The sequence below is a fragment of the Neophocaena asiaeorientalis genome, unplaced genomic scaffold, assembly GCF_003031525.2.
Source record: "Neophocaena asiaeorientalis asiaeorientalis breed wild unplaced genomic scaffold, Neophocaena_asiaeorientalis_V1.1 scaffold11, whole genome shotgun sequence".
NCBI lineage: Eukaryota > Metazoa > Chordata > Mammalia > Artiodactyla > Phocoenidae > Neophocaena > Neophocaena asiaeorientalis.
The window spans coordinates 7,299,708-7,317,556 of NW_020173124.1; the positions used below are offsets into that span (position 1 = coordinate 7,299,708).

Here is a 17,849-nt window from a genome sequence, read left to right on the forward strand (position 1 = left end):
CCCCATCCACGACTCCTACCCCCTCACCCCTCCACTAGCCTCCCTCCCGAGCCCCCTCCATCCTCCTCCTCTTTGGCCGTGAAAGGAGAGAAAGAGACCAAAAGCCTCTTAGCAACACAGACCCTTCTCTGCTGCTGCTGCTGCTGCTGCTGCTGCTGCTACTGCTGCTGCTGCTGCTGCTGCTGCTGCTGCTGCTGCTACTGCTGCTGCTGCTGCCTGGCCCTGGCTGGAGACATCTCACTACACCCGGGAGCAGCCAATTCCCCAGCTCTCCTCCTCCTTCACCTCTTCCTCCTCTACTCTCCCCACCCTTTATTACCCTTTGTGTCATCCTCCACAGCTCACCTTCGCCTCCTCCTCCTCCTCCACTCCCCCCCCTTTATTACCCTTTGTGTCATCCTCCACAGCTCCAGGGAACGCACTCAAAAGTGGGGGGCAGGAAAGGTAAGTGTGTCTGTGGGGGCTTCATTGCCTTCCTCTGGCTCTGACTTTAACTCCGGGGCAACAGTAGCACCAAACCACATACGCAGTGGAGCTCCGGGGTGAGGAGGGGGTGGTGCTGGGGGGGCAGTGAAGGAGGGGCTGGAGTGGGGAGGGGTGTGTGAGGTGGGTGCCCATCCTGTCAGAGTAGGAAGGGCACTTTTTATTTTTATTTGCTGTTGTCAAAAGTGGTTTCTCTCCTCTAGCTAACATCTGATTGTGTCTTGCTCCAGTGGGGGAGAATACAAAAACAACCCCCTCCTTCCTCCAATGAGGCGCCAGGGAAAGAGACAGAAAGAGGCACACTTTCTAGATGTCACTTTAAAAAAAGCATTTGGAGAGCTTTTTTCCTTTTTCCCTAGGAAAAGCTCTACTGCATTTGTTTCTGAGTGGGAAAATGTCGGGATCTGGATTGTATCGGAACTGCTTATCCATTTGTAGACCTGAGTGTTTTACCCGTTTTGGTTCTGTGTGATTTGGATATTGACTTCAGTGTTGGAACACACTTGATTGGTTTTTGCTTTCTGGGTTTAATTTTCCTTTTTTTCGTTTTGTCTGACTTGCATAGAAAATTTCAAATTTTTGGTTGATAGAGGCCTTTGGTTAGGTTTTGACTTGTATTATTGCTTTTTTTGTTAAATGTTTGTTTCATATATCAGCATATAAAGTTCAAAGCTTAAAATGCTTTAAGTTTTAATACCACTGGTTTTGTTTCTCCCTATATATGTTCCTGGTATTTATTTTACATAAGATGAAAATATTATCTGTTTCATAATTAATCTGGGTATTTTTCTAATCTTTGTAACTTGCCTGAACAAGTAATCCCCATTGAAAACTTTTATGTTGTTCTGGCTTCATAGAAGGCCAAACCTCTCCATCAATAGTTTGCTGGATTGGTACCACTTTCAGTTTTAACTGAATTATTTATTTACTGTTGTAAATTGAGATGAGTTTTTCATCTCTTGGGGGTACTGAACCAAACTGCTCACTATATGTGAAAGGAGACAAATTTCTAAAATATGTTTTCATGAGTCAAAGAAATCATGATGTTGTAGTTAGAATATGCATTGTAGTGAGATATTAATTGAAAGATAAATCTAAATTTAGTTTTATAGAGTAACAGTCTTGATAAAAGTATTCTTCATTTTTACTTGGTATGTTCTTAGTGAATGGTTTTCAAATTCAGTACTGTATTTGATTTCAGAAATGCTAGAAAGTATATTTCTGATGTAGGCCTTTTACTAGGGCTTACATTGCAAAGTGGAATTTTGTTTCATATGTACATTTCTTTATCCTTTCCTTAAAGATGGATGCACACATTCACACACACACACATTCCCTCTCACTCTCTCTCTCTCTCTCTCTCTCTCTCTCACACACACACACACACACACACACACACACACACACCCTTTTTTGAAACTGCATTGGTATCTCTGATCCCATAATTTATGTCAGCAAAAAATATTCTGCTGTAAAGTAGCAATTTTGTGATCAGACTGGCAATGTGAAAACAGCAATTTGATCAACTAGAAAGGATTGAAGAAAAATAAATCTAGAAGGATATTTGACATAAATATTAGAAAGACATGATAATACTTTTAATTTTTTGTTTTCTTGATGGTAAAGCCAAAACACAATATACTTACATTTTACTGACAGAAGAGCATTGCATATGTAGAAACTTGTTCTGTAAAATTTTAATTACCAACTGTGTGCAAAAGTAGACATTTACACACGGGGGGAAAAAAACTGTGTAGCAGTAAACAACATGGTCCTATTTCCCTCCTTTCTGTTATAAATTTGAACAATTACTTACCTTCCTCTGAGGTGTAATTGGTGCACTTAAGCAGAAATCTGTGCCAAGTTCAAGTTTGTCTCCCAATAATACTATTCCAGGTCCACCTAGGATTTCTTGTCCCCACCTTAATACCTCAGGAACCTTAACATAAAAGATGGAAAGTAGAACTTAGTGAAGAAATCACTTAAGTAAAGCGAATTGTGTAGGTAACTGGGGTGGTAATTTCCTAGTAGGCAGCTGAGTGAAAATTTACAGCTTGATTATAATACCTTTACTTCCTTTCTGTTTTCCTTTGAAAACATTTCTTATCCACCACCCCCCAGGGTAACCCTATATGGTTTGAAGATTCCAGACCTCCTCTAAGTTGGATAATGACTTACCTTTAGGAGTCTGTTTATTTTCATTATGGCTTATTTTTTAAGTATTAAGATATATTTTAGAATTGTAATTTTCAACTTGGTGATATATTGGAGGTCACTTTATCCAACTCTTCATTTTCCATATTGCTGAAGTTCAGAGAGTTTGAGGAACTTGTGCATAGTTCCAAGGTCTGTAAGTGGATACACATGGACCAGAGAACTCTGGTCTCTTGACATTCACTGTGCTACACTACCTTATATTCTTTTGTCAGGAATGAAACTTGTGCACAGTTCTGTGTATGGCACTTAAGGGTTTTATATGGGGGCCTATACTAAGAATATTAAGGCAAATAGCTCTAAAGCCATAATTTTGTCCATTTATAATTCAGTAATTTGTTGTTGATTTTTTAGGAGATACTGATTTCCCTCATCTTGGATTATTACTATTTTGAGAATTATTTCAGCTTTCCCTAATGCTTATTTTTCCCCCGCACTTCCAATTAATCAATGAATACCCTTCTTACTCTTGAATTAAAGATATATATATATATATATATATAAAGAATGCGTATTGTATTATAAATGTTTACTTGTGATTCATGCTTTATGAACTGCTTAAGTAAGACTAAAGATTTTTTTCTTGTTAATATTTATATACCTTACAGCACAGTGTCCGGTGCACAGTAGGCCCTACTGCTTGTTTGTCATAATTGTTATTAGAGTTAGGCATATTTGAATTTCTTGACTCTCAGATGTAGAATTTCTTCCTTTTCTTCCATTTTCCTTTCCTTCCTGCTACAATTTATTCACTACCACGAATATTTTTTTTCTTTATCTTAACTGTGGTTCTCACTTTTTCTAATAGCCAATTTAAATCCTGTTAACAAATAGTACTCATAAAAAGTGAAAACATATTCTGTACAGGATGCAATTTGACAAAAGTGATTTATTTTAAATAAGAGATGATTAAAAAAACTCCAATTAAGAATGTACTAGCAAATGTTCAGGATACATTTAAATTTTATTTCATTGAGTAACTGGTACAATAGGTTACTGGAATGATTAAGCTGCTTTTTCTATCTCTATAAAGCAACTGATACTTAGGTGACATGTTTCCCTGACTTTGCTTTTTCGGTCCTTACCCAGACAATTATCAACTTTCCAGTTTTCTATGGATATGAACATTTATTGCTAGTCATCAGTGGGACCCCAGGAGGTCAGCCAGAAGGCCTATGTCCAGCTTATGTACTTTTGCAAACTTGTCTGTATTTTGAATGTATGTGCAAAACAGATTGTACTTAATTATTCATTAAACATATTTTGAGCATCTACTGTATGTCAGGTACTCTGCTAGGCATCTGAGAAACAATGCCTACAAGTCACTACAATTTAATGTGAGGACATACCTTAATTGTATTCCACAGGCGAATTGGTCATATCTTTATTTGATGTCTCTGCCTAAATAAATTTTATTAACTAAATGGATACTGTTAGGTGGGAAAATGCATGTTTAAAAAGTTTTCATCAGTAAATTTAAAAGTATACTAGAGAGAAAGAGATTTCCTGAATTTCCTTTGCTCTTATATACCTCTTAGAATGATATTGATTCACAATTTTTAAAAAGGAGGGGATCCCCTGCTGGTACATTATCTTGTGAAGGTATATAGACTTCTGAGGGTCAGTCAATTCTGATCTCTGTTACATTCATTCTTAACTTTCTATATTAGTAATAATTATACTTACCAATTATTATGAGTGCCTAGCACTGTGATAAATATTATCAATCTCAGTCAGCCCTTACAGTGATCCTGTTAACTTTTTAACATTGTCCCCATGTTATAAATGAAGAAACCTGTTACTGACAAAAAAGGAATTTTTCATGTGGCAGCAAAATATTCCATCATAGTAAATTCATGACACTTTCTAATTAAAAACAGTCACAATAAAGAGTTTTTATCAGTCAGTAAGTATGCTGGTAAACATTAGTAAAATTATGGCCCCAATAGCTTATTGACAGAGCAATGGAAAATTTGTAAAAATTTATAAGGACAGGAAAACAAACCAAAAAATCCAATCCTTTATCAGGAACATAGATGCAGGCCAGTGTGCAACTTGAAATAAAATATACATAAAGTCAGTCTTCTCTTTGTATGGCAAAAATGACATTTAGACCTTCTACATATTGAACTTCCTTTGTCTTGCATGGAGTTAAATTTAGTATCTTGTTTCATGAAGTTTGGAGGTTCCAACAATTTGTGACCCAGTGAATATTTACTCTAAAAATTTTTATATAACTGTTGATAATGGAAAACCTGTAAAGGGAGTTTATATTGCCTAATGTTTTGATGTGTATATATACATACTTTCTGGACCTTCTATCTTACAGTATTTTCATAATTATTACATCAAGTATATATGATTAAGTTTAATGTACTCTTTTTAGTATTGCTTAAAGTCAAATTTTTTTCGTATAAGAATGGACAACTTGTTGGATTCTCTAGATGCCTAAATTATTATATAGTTGTTCTTTAAAGCAGCTACTGAATTAAGATACTTTTTGATCCAGCTAATCAGAGTTGATTTTTAACATCCTTTGCTTTTAAGAGAAAAGGGTAATTTTTAAAAATTCTATTTTATTAATCGAGTAACTTCCATATCCATCCTAAGTAATGCAATTCATCTTGAATGCTTACATTGACTCTGTTATCCTATAAACGTTAGGCCAAAGCATTATGACCTGTAGAGTTTGGAAATATTTTTAAATGCTAAAGAACTGTTCTGTGTCATCTATTATTCTTCAGAAAGGAATGTTTATAACATGTGATTTCTTGTTTTTAAACCGATCTGAATAATTGGTGGGATTGCATAAGTCTGTGATCCTAAATAATCTCCTTAGATAACCTAAAGGTAATTCAGTTAAAAGTAGAGATTCTAACTCTTAAGCATCTCTGTTTGAGGTATTTCTATATCATGTAAGATTTTAGAAGTTGGAATGACTCAGTATAACTCTTCAGAGAGACAAGGTGCAAGCCAGGCCTAACATATATTAAGGTATATCTTCTAATGTAGCTAGACATAACAGAAAAGAAAATCACTAATGATATCATACCTGGTGAAAAGCATATACTTCATTCAAAGTTGGTTGTGAGTAATTCTGATTTGAGTCCTTATTTCACTTGACCTATATAACCTTTTCTTAGAGAAGTTGTAATTAAATTCTGTGATTTTTCCATGTATTCAAAGCTATTGTTTTCTATACACCCAGTTCAGAAGTGTCTACTAATCTGTTTACCACAAATTAACTTAATCCATACATTCTTAATATTACTAGTATCTAAAAATAATAATCTAGGCTCACTGGTGTTGGGGGAGGGAAGTATTCCACTTTCAACAAAAGAAAGTATTGATTTTCAAATAGCTTCTTTACTTGGGATATACTGATCTAAAAAATAGCTGCTATGTAAAGTAAAAAGGATTTTTATTTATTTGGAAAGTAAATATAAAATTTACCATTACTGAATGTTAAGCGACATCAAAATATTTAGGAAATCAATTACATGTTCCAGTAATGACAGAAATTTAGAGGCTGTTTTTTTAGCATTATTCTAAAATCATTTTCCTTCTTCCACATTTGTCACACAGGAGTTTGTGCTGAAGGATTTCTTGGCCATTTTAGAGACTGTAATCTAGTTAAAAGGTTTGTTTATGCTTCCCATCTCTGTTCTGCTGATGGTATTAGAATGCAGGCCAGAGCCAGACATCTAACTGTTTATAACATTCAAACTTCAATTAAAGCTACAGTGTTCTGTTCACTATATATCAGAAAGCTCTTACCAGATGCAAATACCGCCAGTAATAATGGCAATGATTTTGTGTAGCCATAGGCTTTCCTAAATCATGCCACTCCTTATGAATTCCTTTTTCTTATTTAGGAAGTATTAACATTTAATTATTTCATAGAAGTCTAAAAATGAAGCTTTTTTCATTCTAGAATTAGTATAGCATTTCCTTCAACAATCGTTTTTGATAATAAAACCTAGCAGCTTATATTATTGCATATCTTATTAAAATGATCCAGTTTAGCTTTTTTAACATTAGTAAATTCTTAGTTAAGTGTTAGTTTGCTATCCAATTGATTTGACTCCTGTTTCTAGTTTGAAGAATATAACAATATTTTGTCTATTAGAAAACAAAAGCAGCAATCACATTACTACAGTATTTTTATATGTATGAGAGGGGACTAGATCCACATAATACATATTTTAATTTAATCTTATGTTGCCTTTCTGGTCTGCTGCTCATACTGTTTGTGGTTTCTATGTTTAAGTACATTGATAAACTGTTTTAAAAATTTTTTAAGCTGTTAAGAATTATCTGAAAATATTTTTTCAGCAGCTTCTCTGTTGTAGTTTACCTCAGTGAGTCAGAAAATGAATTGTGTATGTGTCTAATTTTTCTAATTAGTAGGCAAATTTCCTATCTTACATTGCTTTTGCTTTTTATAAAACTAAATTTTAGTTTTTATTAATTTTAGACCTTGATTTATTAAATGTATATATTCTTTATGTATATACATGTATTTTTTATTAAAATATAAATTTAAAGGAGATTTAAACATTTCAGGAATGATGAAAAATTAAATTGAATGAAAACTTGCTAAAATGCTTTTAATTAAGAAACATTACAGTGGAAAAAGCTGTATTTCTCATTTTCCTTGGCATTGAAAGTAATGATCCTTTTATTTTGGGATTATTATAGGGTAGAAAGTTAGGAAAGACTACCTGTGGTATCTAAAGATAAGCGCTAACAACAACCATGCAAAATTTGACTTGTAGGCTAAAAACCTGGAAGGATCTGTAAGATAAGCTAAGTTGAAACCAAGTCACAAAATAATGTGCACAGTATGATCCCATTTGTGTGAAAAAAAATACATACAGGTTAATATACATACAACATATAAGAATATATATATTTACATACATATAATATAATTTTGTATATCTGCATATATATTTATAAAATTAAAAATTGTGTAAAATATATGCCTTATATTTTTGTAAATACGTTAAGAAATGGTCTGGAAAATACGTACCAAATTGTATCTTTAGTTTATAGAAAGTATGTATGTGGGATGCTGGAAGGTTGAAGAACTCTTCCTGTTTTGCGTACTTTAGTATTACTGGGATTTTTTTTTTTTTTTAAGAATAAGCTCATATCCATGTAGTAATTTTATAATGGAAAAATATACTTACATATTAAAGGATTCAGAAAAAGAATGACCCAGGAAAATTGCAGTCCTAGCCCCTAATTGTCACATTAATATATCTCTTGACTACCTTGAAGAGAATTGAGTATTGGCCAACAATCATCATAGCTTGATACAAATAAAGTCTGTTAGACTGATCTAATCTAACAGGGTGAAAAGCCTAGTCACTTGAGGCACGAACAATGGATGTAATCTATCCTGATTTTTAAATATTTTGCTTCTTATTGCAAAATGCATTTCTCACTATCTTGGGAAAATATAGACTGGAGAACCAGTGGTGAGGACTGTCAGTCTTAAAGTGGTAGACAGTAAATTAGTTTCAGTCTGAGATAAGATACAATGTATGGGCCTAAGATAGACTTTTGTTATTTTAATCAGTGATCCAAATTATTGTATGCTCATTCAGAATACAGATGGCATAGTCACTTAACATTTTTATGATGTTTTCTGTATTTAGATACTGGTTTGAATAAAGACAAAAATAAAACAGGAGGTTTTAAGATTAAGTCCTTTTTTTTTTTAAGTGACTGAAACTTGTACTTGAAAAACACTTCAGGAGCCTTTGTAAAATAACATCAAACTCAGTATGTAAACATGCAGAGTAAAGAAGCAATTAGAATTCTGTAGAGTTAATCACAGTGGCCTTCCTGGGAGGACATGAGTTAATCAGAGTTTAGGTAGAGGAGAGATGCTAGGTTGGCACAGAAGAGAGTAATTCAAGTAAAGACAAAGCTTCCAATGGGATAAGGGGATGGGGACGCTTCTTTTTACTAGTTTGAAAGCTAGGATTAAAATTCAGAATAAAATAATAATTAAAATTCAGAATATGTAGGGGTCATTGACTTGGTGTCAATATTTCCCAGAATGCAGGTCAGAAAAGGAATAGGGGACAAAATAACTTGCATAAAAAATAAGACAATGAATAGTTGTTTGCAATTATGACTGGAAAATCCGTCAGAGTCTGAAGCAAGTGTATTGTGAATATGCGTTGGAAATGAAACACTATAGTTAAAATAGGAAAATTTTATCCAAGGATACTGAGTTTCTTTTTCCCTTCATAATTAAAATTCATACTCAGGTTGGTCTCTAGGATCAGTAGTAAATAGTACACAATTGAAACTATAAATCTTATATATAAATAAATTCTAAAAATAACAAAAAGATACAGCTTACTTTTTCTCCATTTACTTTATAAGGTTTATGTGCATTTAATTTGTTTCCAGCTGGCCCCATCATGTAACTTACCATCCCACCTACCCCCTACCACTATGTACTGAACTTTTTTTTTCTGAAAAATGGGAAGTTTCACAAGTTCTATAAAATATGACTCTGTATTTTGTTTCATCCAAAAAGTCATGAAATATTTTCTTTCAAATCCATGTAGGGGTCATTGACTTGGTGTTTATCTTTTTTTTTTTTTTAATCAGTAGTTAGTCGATGTCTTCCTTCAACAAATGTAGGTTGACACCTGTTACGTGCTCACTGGAATCGTGAGGAAAAATAGACATGGATCTTGCTCTTCTAAACTGAAGTCCTAGAAATAGGGAAGGATAGTAATCAAATCACATAAATAAATGCAAGTTGAAACTGTTTCATTTGCTGTAGAGAGGTACATGGTATTTAATATGAGGCCTTTTAGGAGGATAATTAATCAATTAGTGGGACCAAGGGAAGCTTTTGTTTTGTTTTGAGAAACTGTTTAGTTAGCTGAAATTTTGATGAATTTGAGTTAACTTGATCAAGAGAGAGAAAAAAGTTTTGTGGACGGAAGGAACAGTATGTACAAAGGTCCTGATGGGGGGATGTGGAGCATAGTACCTAATATTAAATGAAGGTCAGAGTGACAGAAGCTAAGAACTAGAGAGTGTATGGTAAGAAGTGATGCTAAGGAGTTATGTAGAAGCCAAATTGCAGTATGTTGTAGGCCAAGATTTTTTTAGCCTTAGGGTTACTATTTAAACTTAGACTAATATTCTTTATACTCAACACAAAAGCTTACTACCACAGTTGACCCTTGAACAGCTTGGGGGTTAGGGATGCCAACCCTTCAAGCAGTCAAAAACCTGAGTATAATTTATAGTTGGTCTCATTATCTGCGGTTCCTCCGTATGGGAGGATTCAACCAATCGCAGATCGTGTAGTACTGTAGTATTTACTATTGAAGAAAATCTGTGTATAAGTGGACCCACATGGTTCAAACCCCTGTTGTTCAAGAGTCAACTGTACTTATAAAAGGGTTGTTAAGGAGTTCATTTTTATTTCAGTTTAAAACTCATAACGCTTTTTCCCGTAAAATCATTGTTGTAGTGGTCAGGTCTCCTAAAACCCCTTTAACAATGGAAAGTAGTGAATATTATGTTGTGCCCTAAACATACCTAGGTGGAAGCTAGAAAAGAAAAGCATAAAAGGGGATTACATTGATGTCTGTATGTGCTCAAGAGAATGTCCTGGGTGTGATTGACTATGTTTGAATAATGAAGAAAAAGAATATGTCTGCAAGTATACCAGGCTGCTGTAAGAGATCATAGGAAATGATTGTCACATTCAGTTGGACAACTTGAGTGGACCCTCAACTGGCACCTGGATATGAAACAGTGTCATGTCTGCAGCGTACCAAGACAGAGAAAGTAGAAGACATCACATTCACAAATTGTTCCAATCTTGACATATTTGTGTCAACATATTGGAACACAAAATTTTTTTAACTTCTTTTAAGAAAAGCAGAATTGCAAAATGGTAACGATACAATGCCAACTTTATTTTGGTTTTTTTTAGAGTAATTCATACAGTCAGAAGTAATTATAAATTACTAAGTTATGTTAACTATTTCAGGCCTCTGTGTTAGCCTTGAAAATATTGATATATCTCCCTTGGAGTAGTACTTTTAAAGACAAAGTTAAAGAAATTTAACTTTTGATTCTTATTTTCCATTTAACTTAGAACATTGTCAATAAGATATTTTCATTTCTTGTACATTTTAAGCCTCTTTGAACACCAGTTTCTGTCTGTATTAGTAAACAATCTAATTAATAACTAAAACTTCAAGAAATGCCCCAAGTATTAAGAACATTATAAAAAGATGGATAAGTTACTTGAATTTTATTAAGACCAAAATATCACAAAATGTGTTAAATTATAAGAAAAAGGCAAAATACATGCAAGCATTTGCTGAATAGACAGGGTACATCACATTACTCTTGGTTGATGAATTCTGCCAATGCATCATCCTTCATCAGGTGATCTTGAACTTTGTGGCATTCTCAGGTATGACTTTTAAAAGATTAATATCTAAAATTAAGAACTACAGAATTGAGTTTAGTGTTTATTTATTTACTTATGTATTTGATTTTTTACTTATTTATAAAACATTCTAAATGAGACAGTATCACTAGCATTGCTTTATTTTACTACAGTGTCTAGTAAACTACTGATGATTCATAGACCATAAGTATTTGGGAAGCTCATTAGTGTTTGAAAAGACAGTTCACTAAATGTAACTAATAACTCTAAGAGGTCATCATACCTTCTAAACAGAATTGAAGAATCATCACTTGGGAATTATTCCGTGATTGATGTGTTCCCTCTGTTTTACAGCTTTCTACTTGTCTGTCAAAGTATATTCCAGAGATCCCTAGTTCTGTGATAAGTTAATAGGCATGATCCCTCTACCTCCAGGAAGGTTTCTTCATCAAAGTTTAGAAAACATGATTGAAGAATGCTGAATAGGATTGTTTTACTGCAGTAGTAATCACTCACATTTATTGAGTGCTTACTTTGTGCTAAGCATTTTACATACATTATCTTATTTAATCTTAACAACCAGAAAAAACATTCCGAGGAACACACTTAAGGAAGTATTTCCTCACAGCTTGTATGCACCTGTGCAAGAACTTCTGTTAAGAATGTAAAAGTGAGACAAATACCATTTTCTGTTGTTAAAATCCTACAACTTTGGGAAAGAAAGGTTATGAAATTTATCCTTAAAATTAAATGTTGAACTTAATAGTATGTTTCTATACTCTTCTAACCACTATATTCACAGATGATCAGTGGTAACCATTATACTCTTTTTATAAATAGGGAACAACCTTTATAGTTTCAGAGACATGCCTAGGTTTAAACACGGGCTGCATATACTGACTACTGTAGTATTCAACCTTTGGTGAGCTGTTATGGTTCTGAACTTTAGTTTATCTGTAAAAATTAGTATAGTGATGCATTTCTCACAGAGTTGTGACTATTAGATGATAGAGTACTGAGTGCATATAAATTCCTAGCATGTTGTGGACATTTACTAAAACTTGGCTTCCTTTCCTTTTCCTTCTCTGCTTCTTCTATTAGTAATCATGTTTTAGAATCTTTGTGAAATTATATATACATTAAATTTTTAAATTGTTTACCTTTTTAAAAAAATAAATCTGTTACTCCTAAAACTACTTTTAAGACTTTCCTGAAATTCTACAAATGAGGGCTTGATTTACTCCGTCTTTTTGCTATTCTGTACTTTGCTAATAAAATGGGCACCTATAAATGTTGTTGAACTCAGATATTAGAGAAATTTGAATAAATGGTCACAATTCATTAATGTAGGTATTCTACTGGTAGCTTAAGCTGTGCTTTTGGTAATTCTTAGTAAGTGAAGTAGTATTAAATTATTTCCTTTTTTTTGGCCTTAATTACCCCACATTAAACAGGCAATATTGTAAAAAGGTTAAGAGCCTGGACTCTAGACCACCCTGAGGTGGGCACAATTATTACATGTGTTTTACTGATGAGGAAATTGAGGCACAGAATGGCACATAGTTAAGTGGTAGAGATTTGAATATATATATAAATCATACAATATTTCTCTTTCTCTGTCTGACTGACTTAATATGACATTCTCTAGGTCCATCCATGTTGCTGCAAGTGGCATTATTTCATTCTTTTTAATGGTGACTAATATGTTTTGGTAAGAGTCTAATTTGGTAATTTTTCATTTGGCAGAATAAAACAAATTCAGTTTAATTTACAGTTCCTTGAAAAGTGTATGAGACTTTTATGTAGCATTTTTATTTGACAAATTCTTTACATTATTTTTTACTTCTTAATCTTATCATTGAGAGATAGAGGGAAAAAAATCCCTACTGTTTCCCATAAAGAAACTGAGACATAAAGAAAGTTTAGGACCTTTTAAAGCATGGCAGTATTTAAAGTCAGAAAGACTAAAATTAGAATTCAGAATATTCCATGTGCCAGTATGTTGAGCCACACATCTCTGTTCAAACAACAAGCTTATTAGTTGGCAAACTAAATGTTAAAGGTATATTATTTTGTTCGTCAAAACTTTCACTGGCTTGTGTCTCCTTTGGATGTGTCCTCTTACTTAAGGTTGATTGAATGGAAAGATGGTATGAAAAAACAAATTTTGTCATAACTGGGATTAGACTAATTAAAGCTAAGTGGTGGCCTATGTATCCCTCAGGACATGTAACAGTTGAGTATCTTTTTTTAGTTATCAACTGGCTTCCCCTCCACCCCCATCCCTCCACCCTCACCACCCCTGTTTGATAAGCTAGGTGGAAAACTTCTCTCCTATTTCTCATAGTATCAGGAAGTACTGTAGTACTATCGCCTCAATGTGCTTTTCTGAGCCACCTAAAAAACTTAACCATCATTCTTATTTAGTTTCTGTGAAAAGTGATTCCAAGTTTCAAAGAATAAATTATTGTACAATGAACTTTTGAAAACCATTAGGATTATAAGAACAGTTTCTGTTTTTTAGAAAGATATATTAGAAAGACATTTTAAATAGATGTTTGTTTTTTCTCGTTTAGAATATTGCATAGTGTCTATAATTCATCAATTTAAGAAAGTGATGAACAGTTCGGTTGGGATCCAGAAAATAATAAATGGTGATGACCAGAAAACTCAAAACCATCTCTTTAAGAGAGAATTGTAGATGGTTGATTAGACAAATAAGTAATAGAAGACTGTCTAATAGTTGCTTAGGAGGTATTTTATGTAAAATAATTTATTATGAATTTTCTCTTTAAAACTTAAAATTTAGTGTTTTAGTCTAATAGTTTATGGGGACCTCCACCTAAATTCAACTTTTATTATAGAAAACTGAAGAAAGATAACTCTTTATGTGTTTAAAATAGCAAGGTATTGACTCAAAGACATAGTGTCCGTACTGTTTTCCGCATGGAGTAATGTTTAAATTTTAAACAAGTTTTGCAGAATGTTTGCTCTCTCCATATCTCTCTCTCTTTCTTCTCTCTCTTTCTGGTGTTTTCATATATTCATTCTGCCAGTTATTAGGGGCATAGACTCAGGGGGATCCTAATCACCTAATAACCCAGTTTGAAAATTTAAATTATTTTGTGAGTCCTGATGTGATTAAACTACTTTAAGTTTCTAGAAAAAATATCATTATATTTTAAATAATCGTTTTTAAAGTTATGGCTTATGAAAAGGATTATTCTCTTTAAATGAGAATGTTGTGGACACTTTAGAATATTATTAAGACTACCATCAGCTGCTAAGGGGCATCAAATCCTGACTCAAGAAAATAGTAATATTTTCATAAGCAGGAATATTTTTCAAAGAGAGAAAAGATGTACATTATTATTTATGTATTCATATTATAGATGCAGTTAGGTAAAGAGAGTCCTAGGATACAAGAAGAATCTCAGGTTTTTCATAGTGGTATAGAGAAGCATAAATACTCATTCAGTTTGTTCTACACATGTTCAATTACTTGCTGTGAGCCAGATATTCAGCAATAAATAAGACAGGTAGGGATCATGGAGCTTAACAGTGGTCAGCTATACAAAGAACAGTTCTTTCAGGTAGCTAGAGAATGAAGATATAAGTTGAGTTGTAAGACAGACCCTTCTAGGTAATAAATACATGTAATTTTCAGCCTCTTAATTTTATTGATGAAGAAATAGAGACCCAGAAAAGGTAAATGATTTATCCAGGGTCATATAGCAAGTGGTATATTTAAGACCAAGGTCCCCTGCCTCCTAGTATACTTATATTTGCCACTTGGGTTAAAACAGGAAGTGAAAAGAGAAGAAAATAAGACAAAGTGCCTAGAAATTTGGACCAGCCACTTCGACTTGAATGTATTTAATATACTGTGAGGAATTGTACTTTTTTAACTTATTTCTACATGTTTGTTTTCATTTTTGAATTTTTAAAAATTTCTTTTTGTTATCCTTTAACATTTACTGAATGATCTTTCATTTTTGCTAAGTCCATATTTGTACAAAATTTTTAGAAGGGAGCTCTGTGCCCCTGGAAGACACCTATGTTGATGCCATGGTTCCTGAAGCTCTTGTCTATTAGAACTTTTCAGGAGTGTATGTTTCTTTTTCTCAGTGAAGAAAGTTGTTTCTTGAATTTACTTAGCTACAGCATACTTGTTGCTGAAAAAAAAAGAGAAAAGCAGGGGATGGTGGAAGATTAAAGGCACAAGTTTTTCTGGGATGGTTTTGATCTAACACTGGTTTGAAATTCTGTTACTATAGGCTAATTCTGGTTATGTCTGATAAGAAAATACCTTGTAATAAATTATTAAAGGGTATTCCAATCACATATAATGTTTTGACTAAACTAATAGATATAAGGATTTGTAAGAAATTTATATGATTTCATCTTCGTTTCCATTATAATTTTTGTATTTCACTTTCAGTGTTACTGTTTAATTCCTTTAAGTTAACAAGTAGTTTGAATTTTGTTTTTTGTGTTTTTTTTAAAGGATATTAAATAGGAAAACTAGGTACACATCCTAGTAACTTACTTTGACTTAGGGACAGCAAAGCACAATTACAGGATCACAGTTTGAGAAGTAAATAAACTGAAAGTTGAGTCTGCAAAGCTAGACATAGTAACAACAGGAAACATCCCATCTACAATGCATATGGCAAAGGAGAAAGATGGTGCAACAGACTACAGACAAAAATAATAACTGGGAGTTAAAAATGCATATTCTGCTTTACAACCTTAGATCTGTCATCTCAGAAAAAATAATACTGTATCATTCTTCCAGATATAATATGATACGGACATACTTTATAAGAAAAATTTTTTTTCCTTGAGTATCTCACTACATATTTATACATTATTTATAGTTAGGGTATAATGTCTTCTGTATGTTTTAAGCTTTACTATTTTTCTGGTATATATCTATGGTTTTGTCTCTTAGGGACACATACTATTTTCACTTTATTGTTGTGCCAGATTTTAAGAAATTTGTTACATGAAAAATTGAACATACAAAGGCTGTAAAGTAAACGGTGAAAAGGTTTCACTGAAGAATTCCTTTAAATAGAAAGCTCTTCTAATGTACTGAAGTGTTTAAAAAATCATTTCCTACCCTTGGCTAAGAGAAACACAAGGAAACTCAGTGCTGAAATGTCAGAAGCCACTGCTGCTTGAATAGTAATCAGAAATGAGGATAAAGCATTTCTGAAATTTTAATCATAAACTAATGAAAAAGTGTTCTGCATATAGAAACTCCATTTGCATCTAACTTCTGAATATATTCATTTTATCAAGTAAGTTACTATTGTATATTGTGTAATTTTATTATCTTTAAAATTAGTTTGTAGAGTCTATATGAAAATAATATATGGAGTAAGGAGTTTTTATATGTAAAAAAGACATTATTATAGGAGTATCAATTGAGCTAGAGTACTGGCCTATCAGTTATGTTTCAAAATATTTGATACTTAGTTTGGGCACGTGCTGTTGCTACTCTTTTAGTACAAGGGAACTCAATGGTCTGTAATACTGGGCTATTGCCTAGTTTGATTTTTTTTTTTTTTTTTTTTTTTTTTTGATGCACCACCAGGGAAGCCCATCTAGTTTGATATTTAATCAGAGCACCCTACTGATAGGAAAGTTCATGTCCATCAAACCTGAGCATATAGTATATGTACAGAGTTAAATATCTAGCTTAATGATTCTCTGTTTCTCCAAGTTTGTCATCTAATTAAATAAAACTAACACAGTTAACTTGATGTATTTATATATAGTGGGATCTTCCCAGACCGGGACACGAACCCGTGTCCCCTGCATTGGCAGGTGGACTCTCAACCACTGTGCCACCAGGGAAGCCCAGATGTATATTTAATGGTATTCATAATCATTGTTGAAATTCATTATAATTAGGAAAATATGATAGATTATTGCTGTAAACAACAATAATAATAGGTTTTTTAAAAAATACAGTTTTTTCTATTTTATTTGTACAAACTCTAATGTCAGTTTTGGTAACACATACAATGTAATCTTTGTCATATATACATACATTAGTTTATTAATTGTTTACCCCATCCTTAACAAGTTGGCATATTAAAACAATACTTTCATATACGCTTTCTTCTTGGTCTAAGATAGTTCTAGTGAATGCACATTGAAATCATCCAAGGCTAACCTCTAACATTTAAATAATAATCTCTGAAGGTGGGGACTCTAGTATTGTTATTTTTAAAAGTTCCTCAGATGATGCTAAAATGCAGCCAGTATTAAGAATTATTGTTCTAGAGCTAAGATCTGGTGTCTTCAAATTCTCATGCCTTGCTCTTGAGAGATCCTTAAACATCAGGTTCACAGGGGGCTGGAGCACTGATGGCACTGCCGAATCTGGACTCAATAACTTGTCTTGGGTGTGACACTAGAGTGATGAATTCCTGTGAGGATGGCTTCTGGATCCTCAACTCTAGTTGAGACTAGAGCTCTCTGAGACTAGAGTGAGATAACTGAGAACACTCATCCTGGCTCAACCCAGGGAAGAATTTGGATAGGGACCTTCTGACTAGTCAGGTGAAATTGAAGTGAGTTTTGAAGTTTCAGGAAAGTAATGTTTAAAAGTAATCGATTATATAGCCATTCATGCCTTGAAGTACCTTGAAATGGACCTCCAGAAGAGCCACCACCTTGCCGTCATAAA

At 33.2% G+C, this 17,849-nt stretch overlaps 1 long non-coding RNA gene across 1 annotated transcript in view; it reads left to right on the top strand.

Annotated features, from left to right (window-relative positions):
* Positions 1–374: 374 nt before the first annotated feature.
* LOC112399110 (uncharacterized) overlaps positions 375–17,849 on the top strand; it is a 167,323-nt gene continuing 149,848 nt past the window's right edge. Inside the window, exon 1 of the long non-coding RNA XR_003003172.1 lies at positions 375–444. This is a non-coding gene — a long non-coding RNA (uncharacterized LOC112399110). The remainder of the gene's footprint in view (positions 445–17,849) is intronic.